This window comes from Schistocerca cancellata, chromosome 5 (genome assembly GCF_023864275.1).
Source record: "Schistocerca cancellata isolate TAMUIC-IGC-003103 chromosome 5, iqSchCanc2.1, whole genome shotgun sequence".
Classification (NCBI taxonomy): Eukaryota; Metazoa; Arthropoda; class Insecta; order Orthoptera; family Acrididae; genus Schistocerca; species Schistocerca cancellata.
The window spans coordinates 700246970-700273851 of NC_064630.1; the positions used below are offsets into that span (position 1 = coordinate 700246970).

At 42.6% G+C, this 26882-nt stretch overlaps 3 non-coding genes across 3 annotated transcripts; 1 reads left to right on the forward strand and 2 right to left on the reverse strand.

Moving 5' to 3' along the window:
* Window positions 1–13393: 13393 nt before the first annotated feature.
* Window positions 13394–13468, reverse strand: Trnat-ugu (transfer RNA threonine (anticodon UGU)). Its single transcript has one exon. It is a non-coding gene; the product is annotated as a tRNA-Thr (tRNA).
* Window positions 13469–13744: 276 nt separating this feature from the next.
* On the forward strand, window positions 13745–13819 carry Trnat-ugu (transfer RNA threonine (anticodon UGU)). The gene has a single exon. It is a non-coding gene; the product is annotated as a tRNA-Thr (tRNA).
* Window positions 13820–19482: 5663 nt separating this feature from the next.
* Window positions 19483–19557, reverse strand: Trnat-ugu (transfer RNA threonine (anticodon UGU)). Its single transcript has one exon. It is a non-coding gene; the product is annotated as a tRNA-Thr (tRNA).
* Between the last annotated feature and the right edge of the window lie 7325 nt (window positions 19558–26882).

A 26882-nucleotide genomic window follows, 5' to 3' on the forward strand; every position in this document is an offset into this window, starting at 1 on the left:
ATCCATGTTGTTCTTCCTCGAGCAAAGGTTCTACTGTCTTTGTAAGTCTCGTTTCTATGATCTTTTCTAACAGCTTCAAGGTGTGTGAAGCAGCGTGATGCCTCTGTAATTCCCACATTTACGTCGACTGCCCATTTTGAACAGGCTGATAATGACTCCTTTACTCCAATGTGCTGGGATTTTGTTTTCTTCCCATATCACTGATAACATTCTGTGTAGCCAATTTAAGCTTAATATTCCAGCTGACTTTATCATGTTATGAGCTGAGATCTTAAAAGTCTGTCGACTTTCCATTCCGCATGCTTTTTAATGCTGTTTCTAACTCGTGCCATGTTAATCAGTGTCCGTTGGTTTGGACTTCAATAATTACTCTATAGCCGTTGATGGCTGTGTTTCCCACCACCTCCATTTAGCAGCACGTGGAAGTAGTTTTTCATTTCTCCCTCATTCCTTCATCTGTTCGTATTAACTTACCATCATCCGTTTGTAGTACAGGGATATTTACATATTCATTCTGTTTAAGCCTTCTAGTAAATTCCTCCCAGCACTTTTCCTTTCCTTCCAGGATCAGTCGTTTTACAGCTAGTTTCTTTCTCCATTATTCCTGTGCTAGATGTTCAAATGCTAATTCATTTCGTATACTATCTTCTTTCTGGTTTTCGTGGTCTAATTTCTTTTCTGTATGTTCCTAACTTTTACTGCTGTCTTCGCCCAATTATTCCACTAAGCTGTTTCCTTCGCTTTTGATATGGAACTCGTTTTTTCGCAGATGTTCGTGACTTTTTTAAAAAAGGATTTCACTTGTAAAAAACATATCACAGATCTCTCTCTGGCCCCTCTATTCCAACCAGAACCTTGTATTAGAAAGCAAGAGCCAATTAGAAACGAGACCCATCTGGACTGTACTCAAAAGTAGCCGAAAGACCTGAATTACTTATTTAAAAAATGCGTCGCAGACCTTTCTCTCTCTCTCTCTCTCTCTCTCTCTCTCTCTCTCTCTCCTCTCCTCTCCACCAGTCAGAACTTCGTAATACACCGCAAGAGGTAATAACAATGTAGTCCCATCTGGACTGTGCTCAAAAGTATTCAAACGACCAGAATTGCTTATCAAACTATAAGTAATGTACATCTCTCTTCCTCTTCTACAGTTACAATGTAGCCCGTCTGGGCTGCCCTAAAAGTTATCTGGAATATTTATCAAAAATATGTTAAAGTATCTGAACTGCATAAAACACTAAAATGTTTTATACTATATTTGCGTCACTGACTTCCATAAAAATGTTCTTTAGGACCAGTCGAATCAGTAAAGTGCATTCGAAGCTATATATTTCACTGAGGAATATTGGAACGAATATATATTCTCTATAAATAATTAAGTACCAGTATCTGCTTATAAAAATATTTAAGTGCCATTTGATTACTCCAAAAACAGCAAAATTTTCACTCAGTTGCTTACTGTCACTAACAGGTGGCTCCACTGTCAGAAGGTATTACATGTTCGATCTCTGTAGCACGAGTTGTTTCACTGTCATCAATAGGTGTCTGCACTAGTAAAAGCATTGTAAGTTTAATCTGTGGATCCCACTTGATCTGAGATATAACACAGCCTTAAATTAAACATTTTCCACATCTATAATGTCACAGTATGCCAAATTCTCAGCAGAACACGTCCGCAGTGCTAGATGTGTGATGTTTGTCAATTATCACAGCGTTTACATCAAGCTATTTGTTGTTTATAAAACAAGATTGTAAACTATGAAATGTGTATTAGAGTGGGGAGATACTGAAGACAATGTGTCATAGAAAAATGTAATCGATAACAATTATTGCATATGATTGAGACCTAGTGAATTTAAGTACAAGAAAAGCACTGTAAGGCTCAAAGTATTTATGTTACCTCATTTATGATGCTTGACAAAGATCCTGCAATATATTCCCAAGTATGACATAAAATGTAACTTTGAAGTTTCAATCGCATCTAAACAAGTAAAGTGTATTTGGTCAATACAAAAATGCGACTTTTATCTGGATTGTTACAATGTGTTTACATCAAGTTTTTTCCACACATATTGATCATCACTGTGAACTCTGAAACATGACAAGAGGGATGGGGGGAAAGTGGAGAGGGGAGAGTTTAGATAACGTATAAATAGAAAAATATAATCGATACCGATTATTAAAAATTCTTGGTAAGTACAGAAAAACGTTGATAGGATTCAATTAGTTGTTTAAATCATATATGACGCTTGTCAAAAGTGCACAGTTTTCTGAAATGAATCAGAAAACTCTCGTTTATGGTGCAACAGTATCTAAATATGTTAACTATATTCAGTCTGATAATGTGTGTACTGTCATCAGCTAATTTTTTTCATCACCAGTTTAGGGGGCGGTCGCAGTGTTGTTAACAAACCCATCACCATCATAAACAACTGAAATCAGCTACACCAATATCTAATAAAAGTACCAGCTTTTTAGAATATATCACTCAAACACTTAAACTGTAGAACTATACAACAACACGGATTGTTAATATATACCTGACCAGACCATTGAAAGATGGCACATCTGCAGAAAAAATGTCAGAGTCGATTACTTGAAAATAAACATTTATAATTTATGATATATGTGAGGTTTTGCAAACTTCAAATGAAGTATTTCAGCATCTAAATAGTCTTTATTGCTTATGAAAATGCACACTGATTGCACCACAAACGTAATACCAGGGCGTGCTGAAAATTAATGCTCCTAATTTTTTTGTGAAAACTCTTCAAGGTTTTTAAATAAAACAAAATTTATTAAAATTCTACATCTTTATTCTTCATGTCTACATATTAATTTCGCAACAGAGTCATCCTGGGGACGAAAACATTTCTCCAAGTGAGAGACCAGTTTCCTGATACTGCCACTGTAGAGTGTTTGACTTTGTTGATGGACCACGATCTCACTCCTAGTTGCACCGCTTTATCACTATCAAAGTGAAGTACTCGTAGGTTCTTTTTAGGTTACGGATACAGTTGAAAATCGAATGGGGTCGTTCGGGGTTGAATAGTGGATGGCTGGTGAGAGTGGATCCAAGGTATCGGACTGTTGCAGATATCGCAGCGTTCGTTTGTGGTCTGGCACAGTCATATGGAAAGAGAGGTTGCTTTATGTATGGGCGAACTATTCGTACTTGCACTTCCAGCTTTCTGAGGAATTTGCAGTACCCTGCAGCGTTTATGCTGGTGCCTGTAGGCATGAATTCCAAATGCACCAATCCTTGAATACCACGGAACACTGTGAGCATCACTTTGGCTGCTGACAGCACGGTCTTCAACTTTTTAGGCGTCAGTTATCCTTTTGGATGGAACTCCACTAACGCTGTCTTGTTTTCGCGGTCAAAATCACTATTTGTTAAGAAACCCATCACCATCATGCTCAAAACGCAAAAGAAAATTACAGAAATTGACACAGATTCTTCTTACCGCAGTTCTGCAACGATGGCCTGTAGATGCTCTCGTGATGAACCACACTTAGCCGGCCGGTGTGGCCGAGCGGTTCTAGGCACTTCAGTCTGGAACCGCGCGACCGCTACGGTCGCAGGCTCGAATCCTGCCTCGGGCATGGATGTTTGTGATGTCCTTAGGTTAGTTAGGTTCAAGTAGTTCTAAGTTCTAGGGGACTGATGACCTCAGATGTTAAGTCCCATAGTGCTCAGTGCCATTTGAACCATTTTGTAAGCCACACTTACCTGAGAGCTGTGTTCGTGTTGTCCGACGACTCTCTCTGTTGAGTTCAGCAACCTGATTCCGATGATTCTCGTCGGCTGCCATACGTGGTCGTCCACTACGAGCTCTGTCATACACTTTGAGGTTGGAGACATCTTTTCCTTCTTTATTAGCACTAACCACCCAATGATTCCATACAAACATCACCGCACACAGCTTTCATTCTTCTTTGGATTTCAATTGGAGGCACATTTTCTGAGGTTAGAAACTCTATTACAGCACGCAGAATAAAAATTTTGGTGTCATCAGTTTTCAGCATGCCTTCATATACAGGGTGAGTCACCTAACGGTACCGCTGGATATATTTGATAAACCCCATCAAATACTGACAAATCGATTCCACAGACCGAACGTGACGAGAGGGGCTAGTGTAATTAGTTAATACTGAAACGTCCCCTTTGAACAATTTATACACGACTGTGCTGATAAACCTCTTACACTATTTGCTTTTCAAACAGCTGAGCAAAACTGAACGTACTCAAACATTCACTAAAGTGACACACAATATTTTTAGCGCAACGCAGTCTGACTATCAAAGATCCCTGCAAAACAATGGCCCTGAGTAACATTAAACTCCACCTTTCAAAAATCACTTACCTCACAAAAATCTTCATTACTCGAACTACTGCAATACAGCGAGCACCACTACTGCCAGCTAAATAAAAGATTCAAACTACGGAAGGCACTAACTACTGATAGAGATAGTTAGCAAATGAAAGATATTAATAGAGAACAAACAATGTATTTACCTTAATATCATCACAAGTCATAATATATGTAATTTCAAAACTCCGCCATCTCTCTCCTCACATCCACCACTGCTGGCGGCTCACCTCTAACTGCACAACGCTACGCGCTGTTCACATCCAGTTATAGCAGTTCATGACAACAATGGCAGACAACAATGCAAACTAGCCACAGACTACACACAGCACAGCCAGTGATTTTCATACAGAGAGCGCTACGTGGCGGCGGCGTTACCAATATAAGAACCTAAACAGCCTACTTACAATACAAACCATAAAAAAATGCACGGAAGTATGTTTTCTAACACAAACCTACGTTTTTTTAAATGGAACCCCTTTAGTTTTGTTAGCACATCTGAACATATAAACAAATACGTAATCAGTGCCGTTTGTTGCATTGTAAAATGTTAATACATCCGGAGATATTGTAACCTAAAGTTGACGCTTGAGTACCACTCCTCCGCTGTTCGATCGTTTGTATCGGAGAGCACCGAATTACGTAGGGATCCAAAGGGAGCGGTGATGGACCTTAGGTACAGAAGAGACTGGAACAGCACATTACGTCCACATGCTACCACCTTTTTATTGACCATTTTCACTGACGCACATGTACATTACCATGAGGGGTGAGGTACACGTACACACGTGGTTTCCGTTTTCAATTACGGAGTGTACGACATTCATTAGGCCAGAGATTGCAATTGTGTGCAGCAAATGATGGCCACCACATTGAACATCTATTGGCCTGACTTGTCGGGACACACTCTATTCCACTCCGTAACTGAAAACGGAAACCACGTGTGTACGTGTACCTCACCCCTCATGGTAATGTACATGTGCGTCAGTGAAGAAAACCAATAAAAAGGTGTTAGCATGTGGACGTAATGTGCTGTTCCAGTCTCTTCTGTACCTAAGGTCCATCACCGTTCCGTTTAGATCCCTATGTAATTCGGTGCTCTCCGATACACACGATCGAACAGCGGAGGAGTGGTACTCAAGGGTCAACTTTAGGTTACAATATCTTCGGATGTAATTAAAATGTCACAATGCAACAAACGGCACTGATTACGTATTTGTTTATATGTTCAGATGTGCTAACAAAACTAACGGGGTTCCATTTAAAAAAACGTAGGTTTGTGTTAAAAACATACTTCCGTGCATTTTTTTATGGTTTGTATTAACCAGTTACACTAGCCCCTCTCCTCACGTTCGATCTGTGGAATCGATTCGTCAGTATTGGATGTGGTTTACGAAATATATCCAGCGGTAACGTTAGGTGACTCACCCTGTATATAAGATCTCTACGAAACTTCGTGCAAAATAAAATTGCAATATAAGTAAGATTTCTTACACTCTGAAAGTACAATTATGTTTCAGATTAAGTATTGCCACATCTAAATTGTTTGTATTACTTATTAGGTACTCGTAGCTTACACAGTGGCTCTATTGATAAGAAGCACTCATCTACGACGAAACTTCTGTTAGAATTCCACACTTGCAATCTCTATGGGGCTTTAAACTGAATATTTTTTTCGCTTCATCAATCTCGGTATGTTTCTAAAATACACACGGATTGCATGCTTATCAAAATATGTAAGACCTGAACGAGAACTGGAGCAAAATTGAAGTTGTATTACACGAAAAATTTCACACACTTTCCAAGCACAGTGAAGCTTCCAAATTAAATATTGCCGAACCTAAACTGTCTTCATACTTATAAAAATATTTGCAAATCGCTTATCGACACTGCTGACAAAAGAAAGTTTTAGGTTAAGCAGCACTTGTAACAGTTACACAAGTGTGTTATAGGTATACCCAAGTCTGCTACTACAAAGGAAAAAGAATTACATTGTGTTAACAGCAGTAATGATGGCAGCTCAGGCCAGTAACGGTAGAAAGAGCGGTGTGCTGCCCCATGCCCCTCCATACCGCATCCGAATGACACCATACGGCAAAAGATGACGCGCTGGCCGGTCGGCAATATGCGGCTTTCTCAATTTGATCAAGAAAAATATTTTTTGATAATTATAAACTATCGTAGTATGCGTAATTTTTAAGGAAGAACAAAAGCAATGTGACAGTTGTAGAGACTAATCGTTGTTGATTATTGCGTAAATAGCATTTACAGGTATTCTACACGAGATAAAACATCTTTTTCTAATGCCAGTATGGGTTCTGCCCAATTTTATTATTCTTCTTATAAGATTTTTTATCTGCGTATGTGACACAATGACAGAAATGACTACATCAGTACTGACGTATGGAGAAAAATGTGAAACACCAAAACACACAACACTTTACCATGCCTAATACGGTGCAGGAAAACTGTTGCCTTCAAAATAGCTTGCATTCGTTTCGGAACGGATGAATACAGGTCCTGTATTGTTTCCAAAGGGAATTTTATACCTTTCGTCCTGGGAAACAGTGTCAAGTTCGCCGGCCGCTATGGCCGAGCTGTTCTAGGCAATTCAGTCCGGAACCGCGCTGCTGCTACGGACGCAGGTTCGAATCCTGCCTCGGGCACGGATGTGTGTGATGTCCTTAGGTTTAAGTAGTTCTAAGTCTAGGGGACTGATGACCTCAGATGTTAAGTCCCACAGAGCCATTTGAACCATTTGAGTGCCAATTTCAGGTAACGATGATAGAGGCGGATGCCGATTACGGATTCTTCTCTCCAAATTAGACCCTAAATGCCTAATGCAATTGACATCTGGTAACTCTGACAGTCAGGGGAGAGAGAAAACTCATCCTCGTGCTCGCAAAACCAGTTCCGGACGATCTGAACTGTGTGACCAGGGACCCTGACATCCTGGAACACAGCATCACCATTGGAGAACAAGCATTCTACTATGGGCTGGACATGATCAGCTAAAATGGTCCTTAGCAGTAACGTGATCTTGCAGAGTAACCGAGTGGCACATGGAACACCACGGTATTGCTCACAAATCATCACCGAACTCCGGCCATCTTTCACTCTCGGGACATAAACTCAGCCAGAAACTGGAAACACTTTGAAACAAGACTCGTCCTACCAAAGACATACTTTCATTGCTTCATAGCCCCGGTTTTATGGCTTCGGCACCACGTTTGTCTATTGCGTACATCTGAGTTTGCAGTGGCCTTGGAATATCAGCACGCCCTGCAATTCTATGCTTATGGATCTTCCTTTATGTTGGTTTGGTGTTGACCGAGTGCGCAACATTCAGTTCTGCAGTGACTTTTGCAGCTGTCGTCCTGTTATTTTTCGTCTCAATCTTCTTCAGCGCGGCCTGCCGCGGAGGCCGAGCGGTTCTAGGCGCTACAGTACTGAACCACGCGACTGCTACGGTCTCAGGTTCGAATCCTGCCTCGGGCATGGATGTGTGTGATGACCTTAGGTTAGTTAGGTTTAAGTAGTTCTAAGTTATAGTGGACTGATGACCTTAGATGTAAACTTCCATAGTGCTCAAAGCCATTTGAACATTTGAATTTCTTCAACGCGCGTCCCTCACCATCACTCAGCCGTCACTATCGTACGCATTGTGACTCAGAGGATCATGTTTTTCTGCTTTTCCTGTGAGCGGTATAAATCTTCGTTACGATGCCTTCTGGAACACAAAACTATCTTGGTTGGGAAGCACGTGCCGTAAGAGTACCAACAATCTTCCCACGTACAATGAGCTCCGGCGTCATGCTCTCAAAGCTACACAGAACACTGTTCTGACTTATGCTCACACTTGCAACGTATTGGAGACATCGAACAGGTGCCGTTATTGGTCAAATACAACAGTGCAGCCTGCAAGTTTGACTAGTATGTGTGTCTACGCTCAAGCATGCACCTGTCGGGGTGTTTCCACATTTTTGCCCAACACCTGTACGTTTTCCGCAAGTCACATTACAGTGCACGAGGAGGGTAATTCGTATCAATATTAACACCTTTGTGTCATGTTCTACTCACTCAGTGAGTCAGTGCTGCACCTTATTTCTCTTACCTTCTTCTCATCAACTGTATGTAAGATATACAACGGAAGGAGCATCGTTTTTGCAGTTTCCCTCTAATATGGGTTCTAAAAACTTACGAGATCTTTTGAGAAAATTTTCGCCTCTCTTCGAGAGGTCCCTATTTGCTTCCGTGTACACCTACGTTATCTTGTATGTCCTAACTTTGCACCTCTGAATTTGTCCGAAGTCTCCTGTCGTACAAACGCGACGAAGATATTTCACCTTGAGGCTCTGTCTCTTTAGAGCTGGCGGCATTAACACCTTGCGTGCTGTTTCCTGTACTAATGTACTACATTTTCAAAAAATCTTTCCATGAAAAGAAAGTATCTCATTCACCTTCATTACTACTGATTTTACTTTCTCATCCTATTTCAAACTGCATAATACACACAGAGCTTATTGAGAGAAAAGGAATTATGAAGTGACGAAATATTGTGTGGCCGCTCCCGCCGGAGGTTCGAGTCCTCCCTTGGGCATGGGTGTGTGTGTTGTTCTTAGCATAAGTAAGTTTAAGTAGTGAGTAAGTCTAGGGACCGACGACCTCACCAGTTTGGTCCCTTAGCAAATCACACACATTTGAATATTTTGAAGTGACGAAATACAGCCAAGAAAAAAATACAATAACGGCAATTATCACACTGTATCACAATTTACTTCAATTATAATTCTTAATAATGAATAACCCAACGAAAGGCAACGGTGGTAGCCTTCTGCTAGAGGGTAGTTCGTAATTCGCATGAAATATTTTCGGTAGACAATAAAATAGTCAAATTAAGACGCCTAGATTAGAACATAAAATCATTGTCCACTTTTCATAACCATATTTCGTACTTCGCATTGATTTTAGTGGCTGCGTTGTATTTACTGAATTCAGAAGGCCTATACTACTCTACAACACCATTCTTTTCAACGTATTACGTTAATTAGTTAGTTGTTTATTTAGTCCTTGGAGCTAAGCGTGCCAACTTAATACAACAAAAAACATAATTAAAAGTTAACAAACATGCGTTAAATTAATTATAGGTCAACAGGTCTATTTATTCACATCTCATAACGAGTCGCTGCACACATTGCACTCACAGCATACACGTGTCGTTTCGACTGACATCATGACTATGCTGTGACCCCCGGCTCTGCATTATATTGTCTGCGCGCCACCTGTCTTTCTGGAAAGCTGTGTAAACGCCCTTCCATAATGGAAATGTTGAACTGAGGGAGATGAAAAGAGGTAAGCATCTTCCGCCCACAGAACTTAGCCGTACGTTTTTGGAGTAACAATAATTATACCCTGAAAATTTATTATGAGATGATACAAATTTTTGTTACCTTATTTTTACCAATTCTATGGTTTGTACCAGGTCCCACATTCTATTATTAAAGTGTTGCTTAATGTATTTCTATGCTGTGTATTATTGAAGAAGTATACTTTTACGTTTGATGGTCCACCTATCTGGAAGTGAATACCGTAATCGGTGTTAGCAGACAGTTCACTTTCCACCTTACCGAACCTTGAGGCGCAAAGATTCTAAAACCCGATCCAGTGGGCAGCACCAACTGAAGAGACCCAAAATAAATACCCTGAAACTGCGCAAGGGCTAATACTTGGTGTTGACCAGATACAAATGTTCATCTAACTGCCTCGACAGCAAGTTAAATTTTGTAGCTGCTCACAACTGACGAAAGTTCAATTCACAAGTAGTTTCTGTACATCCCTAAGAATATTTACTGCACTGAAAAAATTACATATTTAATCTCACTCAGAAGTGAGAAAATCATGGAAAGTTAAACTCAAATAAGCAACCACTACCAAATAAAACTAATTCAAACAGTCAACAAGTCACAAGTCACGAGTGCTATAACTCAAAATATTATATTGGCTGCAATTATTCACAGTCACTGCGCCTGTTGAGACTGGCTGACTTTCAGTATTTTCAATTAAAGAAAATAGAACGTTCATTCATTTAATGCCTTGGCCTGGTCCATACGCCTTTCAGTACATAATACAGACAAGGAACTAAAACTTTACAGTCATCATTTCGAGGGATTTATATTGGTGCATTGTCCCCAACACTCCATGGTTGCTGCAACATTGTAGGTCAGTTGTTGCCAGTTCACACAGTCTTGGATGGATACTTTTCACTGTTCCTTCTCCTCGAGATGTTGCATGGCGTTACGATAATAACTTTTCTGCAACATATTTTCCAAAAACATTAATACAAATACATTTCCTGCACTCGTGGCGAGCTTGCCCTGTCGGCAGTGATCGTTTACAAAATATCTCCCAAACTTACATCATGCTGGAGGAATAAAATAAAAGTTGATGGACAAAATAGGACGTCCGTCACAAACTTTTTTAAATATATCGCTTTTATTTACCATTCTCCCCTCCTTAGGCTGTTTACAGTACAGTTTTTTGGAACAAATGCTTCTGTTTAATTTTCTTGGAACGTTTAAGATAAGTCTGGCACTTCTTTTGTTCACGAATGAATTTATTAATGCAGTAATCACAAATTAATTCCTTTAAGTGCAGTAGATGCACTAATATTACCGTCGTCCCTTACCCCCTCCCCAGTATACAATGAAGTCAATTTAAGGCTTCCTAACAGAAACAAATGTTTTGGACAAAAGCCTTCGATCTCAGTTTGAAAACATTGTTCTTTTATATTAACAGCTTTCAACTCTCGTGGAAGCTGTTATAAAAAGAATGTTGAAAAGTCCTGGACACTACTCTGAAACGAAGTTAAGATCATTCATCTTTCTTGTCTGTACTGAATGTAGGCTGGTGCATCGTTTTGGCAGGTTCAGTTAAGTACCAGAAATCTCGTAGGCCAATAGATACAAGGCAGTAACTATGAACAAATAAGAATTTCCAGATCGCTTAACAGAGGCTTAGATGAACTCTGTAACTTAAAACTTCATTAAGATACTAATGGCTCACTTTCAGAGTAGAAGTATTTTTCTACCTGAACTGGTCTGCCTTAACATTTTCTCTCACATAACTTCAAAGAATGTATGTATTTAAAGCAAAAAGGTTTAATTGTATCCGATATGCTGGCAATGGAAAGTGTTTAACTATAAATGTAAATGCAGTCCGCTGCTGCCTTCCACGTTAATCACCTAACATACCGGCTGGTCCCGGCAGAGGTTCGAGTCCTCCCTCGGGCATGGGTGTGTGTATTTGGCCTTAGGATAATTTAAGTTAAGTGGTGTGTAAGCTTAGGGACTGATGACCTAAGCAGTTAAGTCTCATAAGATTTCACACACATTCGAACATTTTTTGTCTCGTAAAATTTCACACACATTTGAACAGTTTTGAACCTAACATACGATAAAAGAAGTCTAAATATACAGGGTGAGTCACTAACTATTGACACCAAGAATAACTCCGAATGTATGATAGTAGCTGAAAAGTTTGTGGGACAAATATTGCATGGGACAACGGAGTGTATAATATGACGTTGGTTTTTTGCTGCTAGATGGGGTCACGTCAGAGATATGTAACTCAACTTCGTATTTTTTAAATGGGATGCTATAGTTTGGTACTTATTTTCTAATAGCGGCTATCGAGACGAATCCAATGATGTGTAACAGCAAGGTCTTTGAAAGTCATCGAAGGTTACAAAGGCAGGCACGTCCACTTACAGAAGGAGTTCGAATGATGACCACTGGTATCGATGCAGTGCTGCAATCTTCTTATCATGGATTGTGTGGTATTCCTTATCACTTCGGCACTTATCGAAGCACATGCTCTGACAATTCTCTGTCCCATATCTTCAGGTGTAGTTGGAACGTCCATGTCTTTTACAAATCCCCACAAGCAAAAATCCAGAAGCGTCAAGTCTGGCGAACGAGCCGGCCATGACACATCTCCAACCCAACGATTTGGGAATTGTCTGTGCAGCTCATTTCTAGCCATCAGCGAACACTGTCCCGGATACCCATCGTGTTGATACCAGATTCTGTTCCTTGTTCCTAAAGGTGTTTCTTCCAATAAGGGACCTAATGTTTCTTGTAGGAATGTGGTGTACTTCCTACCATTAATATTTCCTTCGATGACATAGGGGCCTATAATTCTTTCAGAATCCCACACCCTACAGTCACCGACCACGGTTTTTGGTGTGCTACTTGCAGCAGTCAACATGGATTTTCAGTTGCCCAGTAATGCATGTTGTGCAAATTAACATTTCCATGGTTCGTGAATGCAGCCTCGTCAGTAAATAAAATCAAATTAATAAATGTGTCAGCCCTCTGAAGTTGAGCCCATCGGCAGAATGTAATGCGACGCATACGTTCCGTACTAGTTAATTCTTGGTGGAGACTGATATGGTAAGGATGATATTTATGGCGATGCAGAACACGAACAACAATACTCTGGCTCAAGCCAGATTTCCTTGCGATTTGACGCGAACTAACACAAGGATCTAGAACCAGAGTGGCAAGAGAACCATTTACGTTTCATCGTTAGTAATTTTTCTTTGCCGACTATGTTTCAGATGCGTTAATGATCCAGTCGTCCCCAGTTTATCGTACACATATTTAAATGTACGACGTGTAGGTTGAGTACGTTGAGGAAGGAATACATCGTTCACATTGGGACAATACTAGTCTTACGGTTGCTATTACTGTTGTATTGCGAAAGCGTCGAATGGCATTACCATGTCGATGACGCGTTAGATAGATACGCCGTATTGGGCGAATATTTACTATTTGCACGATACACGAGAGAGAATTGTCAGAGCATGTGCTTCGATAAGTGCCGAAGTAATAAAGACTGCCACTCAATCCATGATAAGAAGATTTCAGCAGTGCATTGATATCAATGGTGAAATGATAATTAAATGGACACCCTAGCTGCAAACAGGCGTTGATGTACTTCATTGGGGACATGTTGAAAATGTGTGCCCCGACCGGGACTCGAACCCGGGATCTCCTGCTTACATGGCAGACGCTCTATCCATCTGAGCCACCGCGGGCACAGAGGATAGTGCGTCTGCAGGGACTTATCACTTTCACGCTCCCGTGACATCCACATTCCCAACATGTTCACACCACTACATTCGTAGTGCGCCTAATAGTTGTTTGCCCATCATACTCGTACGGGACTTGGTAGATTAATCTGCCACGAGTAATGAGTATGATGGGCAAACATCTATTAGGCGCACTAAGAATATAGTGGTGTGGACATGTTGGGAATGTGGAACTCACGGGAGCGTGCAAGTGATAAGTCCCTGCAGACGCACTATCCTCTGTGCCCGCGGTGGCTCAGATGGATAGAGCGTCTGCCATGTAAGCAGGAGATCCCGGGTTCGAGTCCCGGTCGGGGCACACATTTCCAACATGTCCCCAATGAAGTACATCAACGCCTGTTTGCAGCTAGGATGTCCATTTAATTATCATTTCATTTCTAGCAAAGCTGCATGGTCATCCACGGTAACTGTTCTTCCGGGAACGGGTACTACCGTCATATATACACTCCTGGAAATTGAAATAAGAACACCGTGAATTCATTGTCCCAGGAAGGGGAAACTTTATTGACACATTCCTGGGGTCAGATACATCACATGATCACACTGACAGAACCACAGGCACATAGACACAGGCAACAGAGCATGCACAATGTCGACACTAGCACAGTGTATATCCACCTTTCGCAGCAATGCAGGCTGCTATTCTCCCATGGAGACGATCGTAGAGATGCTGGATGTAGTCCTGTGGAACGGCTTGCCATGCCATTTCCACCTGGCGCCTCAGTTGGACCAGCGTTCGTGCTGGACGTGCAGACCGCGTGAGACGACGCTTCATCCAGTCCCAAACATGCTCAATGGGGGACAGATTCGAATATCTTGCTGGCCAGGGTAGTTGACTTACACCTTCTAGAGCACGTTGGGTGGCACGGGATACATGCGGACGTACATTGTCCTGTTGGAATAGCAAGTTCCCTTGCCGGTCTAGGAATGGTAGAACGATGGGTTCGATGACGATTTGGATGTACTGTGCACTATTCATTGTCCCCTCGACGATCACCAGTGGTGTACGGCCAGTGTACGAGATCGCTCCCCACACCATGATGCCGGGTGTTGGCCCTGTGTGCCTCTGTCGTATGCAGTCCTGATTGTGGTGCTCACCTGCACGGCGCCAAACACGCATACGACCATCATTGGCACCAAGGCAGAAGCGACTCTCATCGCTGAAGACGACACGTCTCCATTCGTCCCTCCATTCACGCCTGTCGCGACACCACTGGAGGCGGGCTGCACGATGTTGGGGCGTGAGCGGAAGACGGCCTAACGGTGTGCGGGACCGTAGCCCAGCTTCATGGAGACGGTTGCGAATGGTCCTCGCCGATACCCCAGGAGCAACAGTGTCCCTAATTTGCTGGGAAGTGGCGGTGCGGTCCCCTACGGCACTGCGTAGGATCCTACTGTCTTGGCGTGCATCCGTGCGTCGCTGCGGTCCGGTCCCAGGTCGACGGGCACGTGCACCTTCCGCCGACCACTGGCGACAACATCGATGTACTGTGGAGACCTCACGCCCCACGTGTTGAGCAATTCGGCGGTACGTCTACCCGGCCTCCCGCATGCCCACTATACGCCCTCGCTCAAAGTCCGTCAACTGCACATACGGTTCACGTCCACGCTGTCGCGGCATGCTACCAGTGTTAAAGACTGCGATGGAGCTCCGTATGCCACGGCAAACTGGTTGACACTGACGGCGGCGGTGCACAAATGCTGCGCAGCTAGCGCCATTCGACGGCCAACACCGCGGTTCCTGGTGTGTCCGCTGTGCCGTGCGTGTGATCATTGCTTGTACAGCCCTCTCGCAGTGTCCGGAGCAAGTATGGTGGGTCTGACACACCGGTGTCAATGTGTTCTTTTTTCCATTTCCAGGAGTGTAGATATCAATGGTGGTCACTTCGAACACCTTCTGTAAATGGACGTTCATGCCACCTTTGTGACCTTCATTGACCTTCAAAGACGTTACATATCATTGGATTCGTCTCGATAGCCGCCATCAGAAAATAAGTTCCAAACTATAGCACCCCATTTAAAAAGCTAAGTTGACCTTCATATCTCTGACGTGACACCGCCAAGCAACAAACAACCAATGTCATGTTATGGCCCCCGTTTTCCCATGCAACATTTGTCCCACAAACGTTTGAGCTACTATCATACTTTCGGAGTTATTCTAGGTGGCAATAGTTAGTGACTCACCCTGTATAACGTCAATACCAGTTTTCTTGTGTACATTTTAAATACACGTTGTAGTATGTATACTGGACAGCTATTATATAGACTGGGCGAAATAAAAGTGGCCAGGAAAATTAAGTGACAAAAATAGTGAAGCATCTACAATGCACTGTCAGATAAAATGCTAAAAATCAAATAAAAACATTCTTGATCGCCTTTTCAGTTTTTTATTCCCTTAGCAACAGGTTTCGGCTCTTTTCTCAGGTCATCTTGAGGCTTTTCCCCACCATTATGGCTGCTGGTGGTGGCATACGGAGCGAGATCCATAGAAGTAAAGACGTCACTGCCGGATGCTAGTACAACTTTGCACACATACACAGAATGGACGAGTATTCTGCTTGACTTGTAGAACGGCCATCAGATTGCATTAGTCTTGATGTTGTTTAGTGTTACTACCAGGATTGTTAGGGTATACTGAGTGTCTCTCCTAAGAGTTGTGGGGCTCGTTTTCTCAGACATTTTACCAAATAATTGCAATTTAGTTTTGGCGGCATATAGCTGGACTCAGCCCTAACAAATGCTGCTCACCACGTACTTCATGCGACATGTCGGCGGAGAGCTTCTGTTTGATCCCGTTACATACAAAATGACTTTTAAAGCGGAATTTTACGTGCCCATTGGATTGAGCTGTCCCAGATTAACTTGTGCGACATATACAGGGTGGTCTATTGATCGTGACCGGGCCAAATATCTCACGAAATAAGCGTCGAACGAAAAAACTACAAAGAACGAAACTTCTCTAGCTTGAAGGGGGAAACCAGATGGCGCTATGGTTGGCCCGCTAGATGGCGCTGCCATAGGTAAAACGGATATCAACTGCGTTTTTTAAAAATAGAAACCCCCATTTTTATTACATATTCGTGTAGTACGTAAAGAAATATGAATGTTATAATTGGACAACTTTTTTCGCTTTGTGATAGATGGCGCTGTAATAGTCACTAACATATGGCTCACAATTTTAGACGAACAGTTGGTAACAGGTAGTTTTTCTAAATTAAACTACAGAACGTAAGTACGTTTGAACATTTTATTTCGGTTGTTCCAATGTGATACATGCACCTTTCTGAACTTATCATTTCTGAGAACGCATACTGTTACAGCGTGATTACCTGTAAATACCACATTAATGCAATAAATGCTCAAAATGATGTCCGCCAACCTCAATGCATTTGACAATACGTGTAACGACATTCCTCTCAACAGCGAGTAGTTCGCCTTCCGTAATGTTCGCACATGCATTGACAATGCGCTGACGCATGTTGTCAGCCGTTGTCGGTGGATCACGATAGCAAATATCCTTCAACTTTCCCCACAGAAGGAAATCCGGGGACGTCAGGTCCCGTGAACGTGCGGGCCATGGTATGGGAACATGTCTTTAAATATGCTATTCAATACCGCTTCAATCGCACTCGAGCTATGTGCCGGATATCCATCATGTTGGAAATTCATCGCCATTGTGTCATGCAGTGAAACATCTTGTAGTAACATCGGTCGAACATTACGTAGGAAATCAGCATACATTGCACCATTTAGATTGCCATAGATAAAATGGGGGCCAATTATCCTTCCTCCCATAATGCCGCACCATACGTTAACCCTCCAAGGTCGCCGATGTTCCACTTGTCGCAGCCATCGTGGATTTTCCCTTGCCCAATAGTGCATATTATGCCGGTTTACGTTACCGCTGTTGGTGAATGACGCTTCGTGCTAAATAGAACGCATGCAAAAAAACTGTCATCGTCCCGTAATTTCTCTTGTGCCCAGCGGCAGAACTGTACACGATGTTCAGAGTCGTCGCCATGAAATTCCTGGTGCATAGAAATATGGTACGGGTGCAATAGATGTTGATGTAGCATTCTCAACACCGGCATTTTTGAGATTTTCGATTCTCGCGCAATTTGTCTGCTACTGATGTGCGGATTAGCCGCGACAGCAGCTAAAACACCTACTTGGGCATCATCATTTGTTGCATGTCGTGGTTGACGTTTCACATGTGGCTGAACACTTCCTGTTTCCTTAAATAACGTAGCTATCCGGAGAACGATCCGGACACTTGGACGATGTCGTCCACGATACCGAGCAGCATACATAGCACACGCCCGTTGGGCATTTTGATCACAATAGCCATACATCAACACGATATCGACCTTTTCCGCAATTGGTAAACGGTCCATTTTAACACGGGTAATGTATCACGAAGCAAATATCGTCCGCACAGGCGGAATGTTACGTGATACCGCGTACTTATACGTTTGTTACTATTACAGCGCCATCAATCACAAAGCAAAAAAAGTGGTGCAACGAAAACATTCATATTTCTTTACGTACTACACGAATATGTAATAAAAAATGGGGGTTCCTATTTAAAAAAACGCAGTTGATATCCGTTTGCCCTATGGCAGCGCCATCTAGCGGGCCAACCATAGCGCCATCTGGTTTCCCCCTTCAAGCTAGACTATCAATGCACCACCTTTATATATATATATATATATATATATATATATATATATATATACATATATTAACAGAGACAGTGAAACATGAGGAATGACCAGTACACCAGCAGCGCCTCATGTGCCGCCCTGGGTTTATCACAACACAGCTGTGCTGCTTCAGTCGCTGCTGGACTGCTGGTTATTATTTGTGCTTTAATATGCCTGTTAACATATACCGATAAAACAGACATCGCTTTATACTAATTTTGGGCCGTTCTATCGTATGGGCACGTAAAATTCCAGTTTAAAAATGATTTTGTTTTTAACGGGCATTAACAGAATGCTTTCTTTCGACACTGAGCATCGCATGAAAGACGTGATGAACAGTATTTATTTGGGATGACTCCAGCTACACGGCGCCGAAACCAAAGTGCAAATATCTGCTGGAACGTTACAGAATATGGGCCTTATAACCCAGACAAGTTCACATATGCTGCTGCGGACTCATATGAAAACGAGCCTCATTGTGGTTCTCCATTTGCTCGGCTTTTCGAATCGTACAGTATACAGATTTGTGAGATATTCATATGTGACAATGGCCCAATGTTGGACTGCATGGAACGTGACAACATGCATGGTCGTTGTCAAGGTTCTGGTCCGCCATGTCTGACCACCACAAAGGAGGATCGCCATTCTGTGGAACAAGCATATTGTAGTCCCTTTGCATCTACAAATGCTATCTGAGAACAAGTACTAGAGTCCCTACAACATTCTATGTCACCCTGCCCTGTTGGTCAGAGACTGGCTGCAGCCGAATTAGGGAATTATCGTCCAACCGTAGGCTGTCGCTAACAAAGATGACAAAGAGCTGCGTTTGGACTGGAAAGCATGGATTACTCATCAATGGCATCCGATTGTGTTCAGCGATAAATCACGGTTCTGCACTACCCCGGAAGACCATCGTCGGCGATTATGGTGGCGACCTGGGGAATGTTTCGTTCTTCCATTGTTTTGGAGAAGCACAGAGGCTGAGTCCAGCTATATGCTGCCAAAACTAAATTGCAATTATTTGGTAAAATGTCTGAGAAAACGCGCTCCACAACTCTTAGGAGAGACAGTACACCCTAACAATCCTGGTAGTAACACTAAAGTCATGGCTGATAGTATATGTACTAAGATGGGCATGTCCGAAAGAACAAATACAATCGGTGACCATGCAGCTCGTTAGAATGAAATTACAATAAAATGAACACCCTTAGCTGCTTACATGCGTTGATATACGTCAAAGGGGACAGATGAAAGTGTGTGTCCCGACCGGGACTCGAACCCGGGATCTCCTGCTTACATGGCAGACGCTCTATCCATCTGAGCCACCGAGGACACAGAGGATAGCGGGGCTGCAGGGATCTATCTCCGGCACGCCTCCCGCGTAACCCACATTCTCAACGTATTGTCCCGCACTACATTCGTAGTGCCCTCGCCCATTAGACTCATTACTCGCGGCGCGTTGCCTATTACCGTAAGAGTTCGGGCACTGTTTGTTCATGTCCGAAAGAACAGATACCATCTTAGTATATACAGGATGTTACAAAAAGGTACGGCCAAACTCTCAGGAAATATTCCTCACACACAAAGAAAGAAAATATGTTACGTGGACATGTCTCCGGAAACTCTTACTTTCCATGTTAGAGCTCATTTTATTACTTCTCTTCAAATCCATTAACCATGGAATGGAAACACACAGTAGCAGAACGTACCAGCGTGACTTCAAACACTTTGTTACAGGAAATGTTCAAAATGTCCTACGTTAGCGAGGATATATGCATCCACCCTCCGTCGCATGGAATCCCTGATGCGCTGATGCCGCCCTGGAGAATGGCGTATTGTATCACAGCCTTCCACAATACGAGCACGAAGAGTCTCTACATTTGGTACCGGGGTTGCGTAGACAAGAGCTTTCAAATGCCCCCATAAATGAAAGTCAAGAGGGTTGAGGTCAGGAGAGCGTGGAGGCCATGGAACTGGTCCGCCTCTACCAATCCATCGGTCACCGAATCTGTTGTTGAGAAGCGTACGAACACTTCGACTGAAATGTGCAGGAGCTCCATCGTGCATGAACCACATGTTGTGTGGTACTTGTAAAGGCACATGTTCCAGCAGCACAGGTAGAGTATCCCGTATGAAATCATGGCGGTGAATCGAGGAAGTACAGTACATACTGACGAAACTAAAATGAGCTTTAACATGGAAATTAAGCATTTCCGGACGCATGTCCACATAACATCTTTTCTTTATTTTTGTGTGAGGAATGTTCCCTGAAAGTTTGGCCGTACCTTTTTGTAACACCCTGTATATATACACTCCTGGAAATTGAAATAAGAACACCGTGAATTCATTGTCCCGGGAAGGGGAAACTTTATTGACACATTCCTGGGGTCAGATACATCACATGATCACACTGACAGAACCACAGGCACATAGACACAGGCAACAGAGCATGCACAATGTCGACACTAGTACAGTGTATATCCACCTTTCGCAGCAATGCAGGCTGCTATTCTCCCATGGAGACGATCGTAGAGATGCTGGATGTAGTCCTGTGGAACGGCTTGCCATGCCATTTCCACCTGGCGCCTCAGTTGGACCAGAGTTCGTGCTGGACGTGCAGGCCGCGTGAGACGACGCTTCATCCAGTCCCAAACAAGCTCAATGGGGGACAGATCCGGAGATCTTGCTGGCCAGGGTAGTTGACTTACACCTTCTAGAGCACGTTGGGTGGCACGGGATACATGCGGACGTGCATTGTCCTGTTGGAACAGCAAGTTCCCTTGCCGGTCTAGGAATGGTAGAACGATGGGTTCGATGACGGTTTGGATGTACCGTGCACTATTCAGTGTCCCCTCGACGATCACCAGTGGTGTACGGCCAGTGTAGGAGATCGCTCCCCACACCATGATGCCGGGTGTTGGCCCTGTGTTCCTCGGTCGTATGCAGTCCTGATTGTGGCGCTCACCTGCACGGCGCCAAACACGCATACGACCATCATTGGCACCAAGGCAGAAGCGACTCTCATCGCTGAAGACGACACGTCTCCATTCGTCCCTCCATTCACGCCTGTCGCGACACCACTGGAGGCGGGCTGCACGATGTTGGGGCGTGAGCGGAAGACGGCCTAACGGTGTGCGGGACCGTAGCCCAGCTTCATGGAGACGGTTGCGAATGGTCCTCGCCGATACCCCAGGAGCAACAGTGTCCCTAATTTGCTGGGAAGTGGCGGTGCGGTCCGCTACGGCACTGCGTAGGATCCTACGGTCTTGGCGTGCATCCGTGCATCGCTTCGGTCCGGTCCCAGGTCGACGGGCACGTGCACCTTCCGCCGACCACTGGCGACAACATCGATGTACTGTGGAGAGCTCACGCCCCACGTGTTGAGCAATTCGGCGGTACGTCCACCCGGCCTCCCGCATGCCCACTATACGCCCTCGCTCAAAGTCCGTCAACTGCACATACGGTTCACGTCCACGCTGTCGCGGCAAGCTACCAGTGTTAAAGACTGCGATGGAGCTCCGTATGCCACGGCAAACTGGCTGACACTGACGGCGGCGGTGCACAAATGCTGCGCAGCTAGCGCCATTCGACGGCCAACAGCGCGGTTCCTGGTGTGTCCGCTGTGCCGTGCGTGTGATCATTGCTTGTACAGCCCTCTCGCAGTGTCCGGAGCAAGGATGGTGGGTCTGACACACCGGTGTCAATGTGTTCTTTTTTCCATTTCCAGAAGTGTATATATGGTTAAGGCTCACCGGCCACTTGACCATCTTCTTCTTCTGAGCGAATGCACAATCAGGGCTTGGAAGGTCCAACGTTACCGACCGACCGCCATGTCATCCTCATTACAAACGCTTCACTGGAAGTGGTAATGGAGGGGCATATGATCAGCACACAGCTCTCCCGACCATATGTTATGAGACTGGAGCCGCTACCTCTCAATCAAGTAGCTCCTCAGTTTGCCTCACAAGGGCTGAATGCACCCCGCTTGCCAACAGTGCTCGGCAGACCGGATGATCACCCATCCAAGTACTAGCCCAGCCCCACACCGTTTACCTTCGTTGATCTGACGGGAATCGGTGTTACCACTGCGGCAAGGCCATTGTCAATAATATCATAACTATTAGTTATTTGAGATATGTGCATGAACAACGTACTGTTGGAAAGAGCAAACTCTCGAGTTTTACATAGTTCCCGCTCGGTAGCAGCAGTATGCGCCCACTTCCGTTCTAGTAATGGTTCAAATGGCTCTGAGCACTACGGGACTTAACTGCTGAGGTCATCAGTCCCCTAGAACTTAGAACTACTTAAACCTAACTAACCTAAGGACGTCACACACATCCATGCTCAAGGCAGGATTCGAACCTGCGACCGTGGCGGTCGCGCGGTTCCGCAAAAATCCGTTAGCCATGCAGCTCGACAACTCAACATGCCTCTAATGTCCGTCTGGCGTGTGTTGCGTCGACGTTTACGCATTAAACCACATAAAATTTAGCTACTGAAACCTCTTCGTGTAGGTGACAAACAACAATGTGTGGAGTTTTGTAATTTCGTTCTTGGCAAAATGGAGGATGGCAGTTTTCTTCCAAACTTAGTATTAAGCGTCGAGGCAACCTTCCATTTAAATGGAAAGGTAAACCGTCATAATGTAGAATATGGGGTACGGAGCTACCACATGAAGTTGTACAAGATGAGAGGGACTCTCCAAAATTTAATGTGTTTTGTCCAGTTTCACGGGAAAAGTTGCATGGTCCATTTTTTCTTCACCGAGAACACTGTTACAGGAAGCAGATATCTGGATATGGTTGAGAACTTTCTTTTCCCCCAGTTGGAGACTGATTCGAACGACTTCATTTGCCAACAGGATGGGGTACCGCCACACTTCCATCTGGAAGTGCGGGAGTTTTTAAACCAAAGGCTTACTGAACGACGAACTGGCCGCACTGGGCTAAATGATTCAGCCTTAGATTACTGGCCTCCGGGATCACCGTATCAGACTGTATGTGATTATTTCTTGTGAAGGTTAATAAAGCACTCTGTTTATGTGCCTCCCTCACCAACAACAATGAGTGAACAGAGACCTCGCATAACAGCAGCTGTGGAAGCTGTAACTAAAGACAAGCTCGCTGCAACGTGGGAACAATTTGAATACCGCATTGACAAATGCCGCGCATCTCAAGGGACCTCAAGGGGGAGGGGGGGGGGAACATTGAACACATATGAAAAGGTATGAAAAAAGCTTTTCGAGTTTCCAGTTTATCAAAAAACAAAATTCATTGTGTATGTTTATTAGTTTCAGAAATATAGACGTGCCAAATCGGATGCATCTTTTTTATAAACCCTTTATTAGGCAAGTTAAATTATTCGAAAAAGTAACGGTCACGTTCAGTAATACCAAATTCTACGCTCTGAAGAGAGCCTTATTTTGAATCTGTTCGTTTTTCTTCATGCAGATGCTGCTGACGATGGGCATGTGCCTAGTACTAGTTCCGCCGTAAATAAATAAAAATACAGTAATTTCTATTATGTATTTTCGGTTACAGATGTATAATGAAGTTTTTACGAACTTCTGACCTGGATATACAAAATGATACTTCTTCAGTTGTTTTTTTAGGCTAACGGTTTAGTTAATAATTTACGTCGAAGTTTTTGTTAACAGATATGACCTTTAGAAACCGCTTGTGTTCTGATCAAAGATGTTCACTGATTTTGAAACAAGCAGTCACGGGAGACTTTCTTGTCTATGTGGCGAATACAGACGAAGAAAAGTATGCCACATTTGCGTCACAGCATTCGCCAAGAAATGCTGCCTAAAAACTCCAGAGAAAGTGCAGCGTTCCTATACTACTACCGTCTGTCGCATCCTTCACAGCCGCAATTTTTATGTGCTTTTCGCGATCAGTATTCTGCGTTCAGACTAAGTATCTCTATAAAATCTTTGTAATCTGATCTTCTCCCGTATAAATTAGTTATTTTATGTGCTTCCCCATCAATCATTGTAAGCTACAGAAAAATAGCTACAGCTTCATATACATTCATTTGAGTGTAAAATGGTATATAACTTTTAGATTCCTTTCAGCATTATATGTACCAAGCGTTTGCTTTCCCTGATGGTCGAAAAGATGTATAACTAAAGGTCTGTTCCCACACATGGACTGTCTTTCAGGTGATAGTAAAAATTTATGTATTTCATACTCTTTATCGTCATTGAGCCATCATAAAACCATAAGCTGATGTCGCACTATCACCTAATATTAAGCTAGTGTGTTTGTATTGTTCTTTATCCTTTTCCCCAATATTCTAAAAGAATTATAATTTTATATCTGTTACTAGCTACCATGTTGTTTGTATGTACTTCCACAAATTTGTATTTCCTGTCAAATGTTTTACTGATGAAATAAGTATTGGCTGGGTACAATGGGGATCAAAGGCTAAACTAAAATCTTTTTGTACATAATTATTTGACATCCTTTATCCTAGAAGGGAACTCACATCATGTTGCAAAACAATGACCAGAGTTTCGTATTAGCTTTCCTACAACCAATAAACGCTGGTCTGCTGCACTTACTGCTAACCTTATTTGTCCTGTTGCGGAAACAAGTCGGAAACAGCTCCACTCAACGCATCACACACTGAAAGATTCATCCGTATTTGCCGACCGGTGACTGTATGTATGTGTACGGCAAAGAGCTCTTGCCGATATTTGCCGTGAATCTGTGTAATTTGCATGTTTGTCTGCTGTTAAAATGAAACCGTTGTTGATAAGGACTTAAAGAGCTTTGTGCGATTACCTAAAGCTTATATGGCCCGTACACGAACAGAAACTGCCATGCCGCGGACTCGATGAACTTCCCATTTATGATTTTCGTGGTATAATCTACGAGCTTACTACACACGCATCATGAAATTCATTGCTGCATTTCGAGATCCATCTAAACACTGAGCTGTAGTATGGATTCAAAGTCATTTGGTAGAAGTAAGTCAATTAGATAAAACAATGTGCTCAGGCAGATTTAAATACTCATAACTTATTTTGCTTAGAACGTCCATTACTTACAGACTTTCCAGAGGAACTCTTATTTCTTTTAATTTTTAGTCGTTCACTGTTTTCTCTTATCTTGAACTAATCTGTTCATCTCTTAACAACTACTCTATACACCTATTATCTGCTGTTTTCACTCTGTTCCTTGTTTGACGCACCAGTTTTCCTAAGAAATTATTGCTCCTTCCAGTGCTTCATTTATAGCTTCTATGTGTCTTAGTAGATGACCCTTACCTAGATAAAGATTTTTATAGACTTCTTTACTCGATTATTCCTTGCAGCAAATGTTCTTTCTAATATTTACAAGCACATTTCACTTTAATATTTTTTCAATATATCAAGCCCCCAAATGCTTCTGAATCTACAGATTTACCTTCTCTTCATTTGACATCTATCTAGTGCTGTAAAACAAACGTACAATTTGGGGAACTTCTTATTCAGCTACAGCCCAGGATTTAATACCAGTAAAGTCTTTGTTGAAGAAAGCTTTGTTCTTTGCTTGGATCATCCACTATATAACCTTCTTCAAAAGAACACAGAATTTTCTCCTACTCTCTCTCCTTCCACTACTCTTAAGCAATTCACTATTCTAATGCCCATCTTCTTCATTCATTGTGTATCAGCTCTACTTGCTCTTACACAATTTTTTCATAAATGTGCGGCATTTAAATGCAACAGGTTTCGTAATTCCAACCTTATTTTCACTTATACCGCGTTAAAATATAAAAAAGAAATGAAAATATGTAAAGTCGAGCAATCTGTCAGGTACCACGTTGGACAGTTATGTGGAAAGTGTTATTCATATCCTCACATTGCGTAGCTATTTAAGATTAATTATATGTAGTTATTAGAAAAATTTGATAGACAGTGTGGCATTTACAATGCACATCAAATACCATTTCACTTGATTTTATTAGCACGAGATATTCTGTTTTGGCCAAAGGTAGGACTGATTGCAGTTACCCTGTAACACTGCCTCTACTGAACGCAAAGTAATAAGTGTTATCCCTTTTACGGGATTAATCGAACATGATCGTATGTCTAAAGGGTTAAAGAAATATAACAGCTAACTTTTCCTTTCAAACTCAACATTGTGTTAAAAACAGAGAATAGAGCTTTCAACAGGTTTCGAACCTAGGTTCACTAAGGTCTAGGAACAATATGTTACCAGATAAAACCATGATGGTGTGTCTAAAAGGTTAATGCAATCGTATTTTTGACTTCATTTCCAAACACAGTGTTGTATTGTAAAGCAAGAATATAACTGTAAATAAGACTTGGATCTAGATCCATTAAGCAATTGCTATAGTGTATAACCAGATAAACAAAAACGATATCCACTCAAACCGTAGAAATAACTTCAAAGTGAATACGTTCAGCACTCAGAATTAAAATGCAAATGCTGATTACTGGAACTAAAAGAGAACATGTTAGCGACATGAATCTCACACAATCTTTATGAAGTTCCCTATTGTTGAACACGAACAAAGAAATAAAACGTTCCACACTACAACTCTACCATTTCAATAAACAAAATACTTTTTAATGAAAATTAATGTCAGTGATCAAAACAGATTCTAACATATGAGTACCCTAGATCTGTAATAGCATTCAACAAC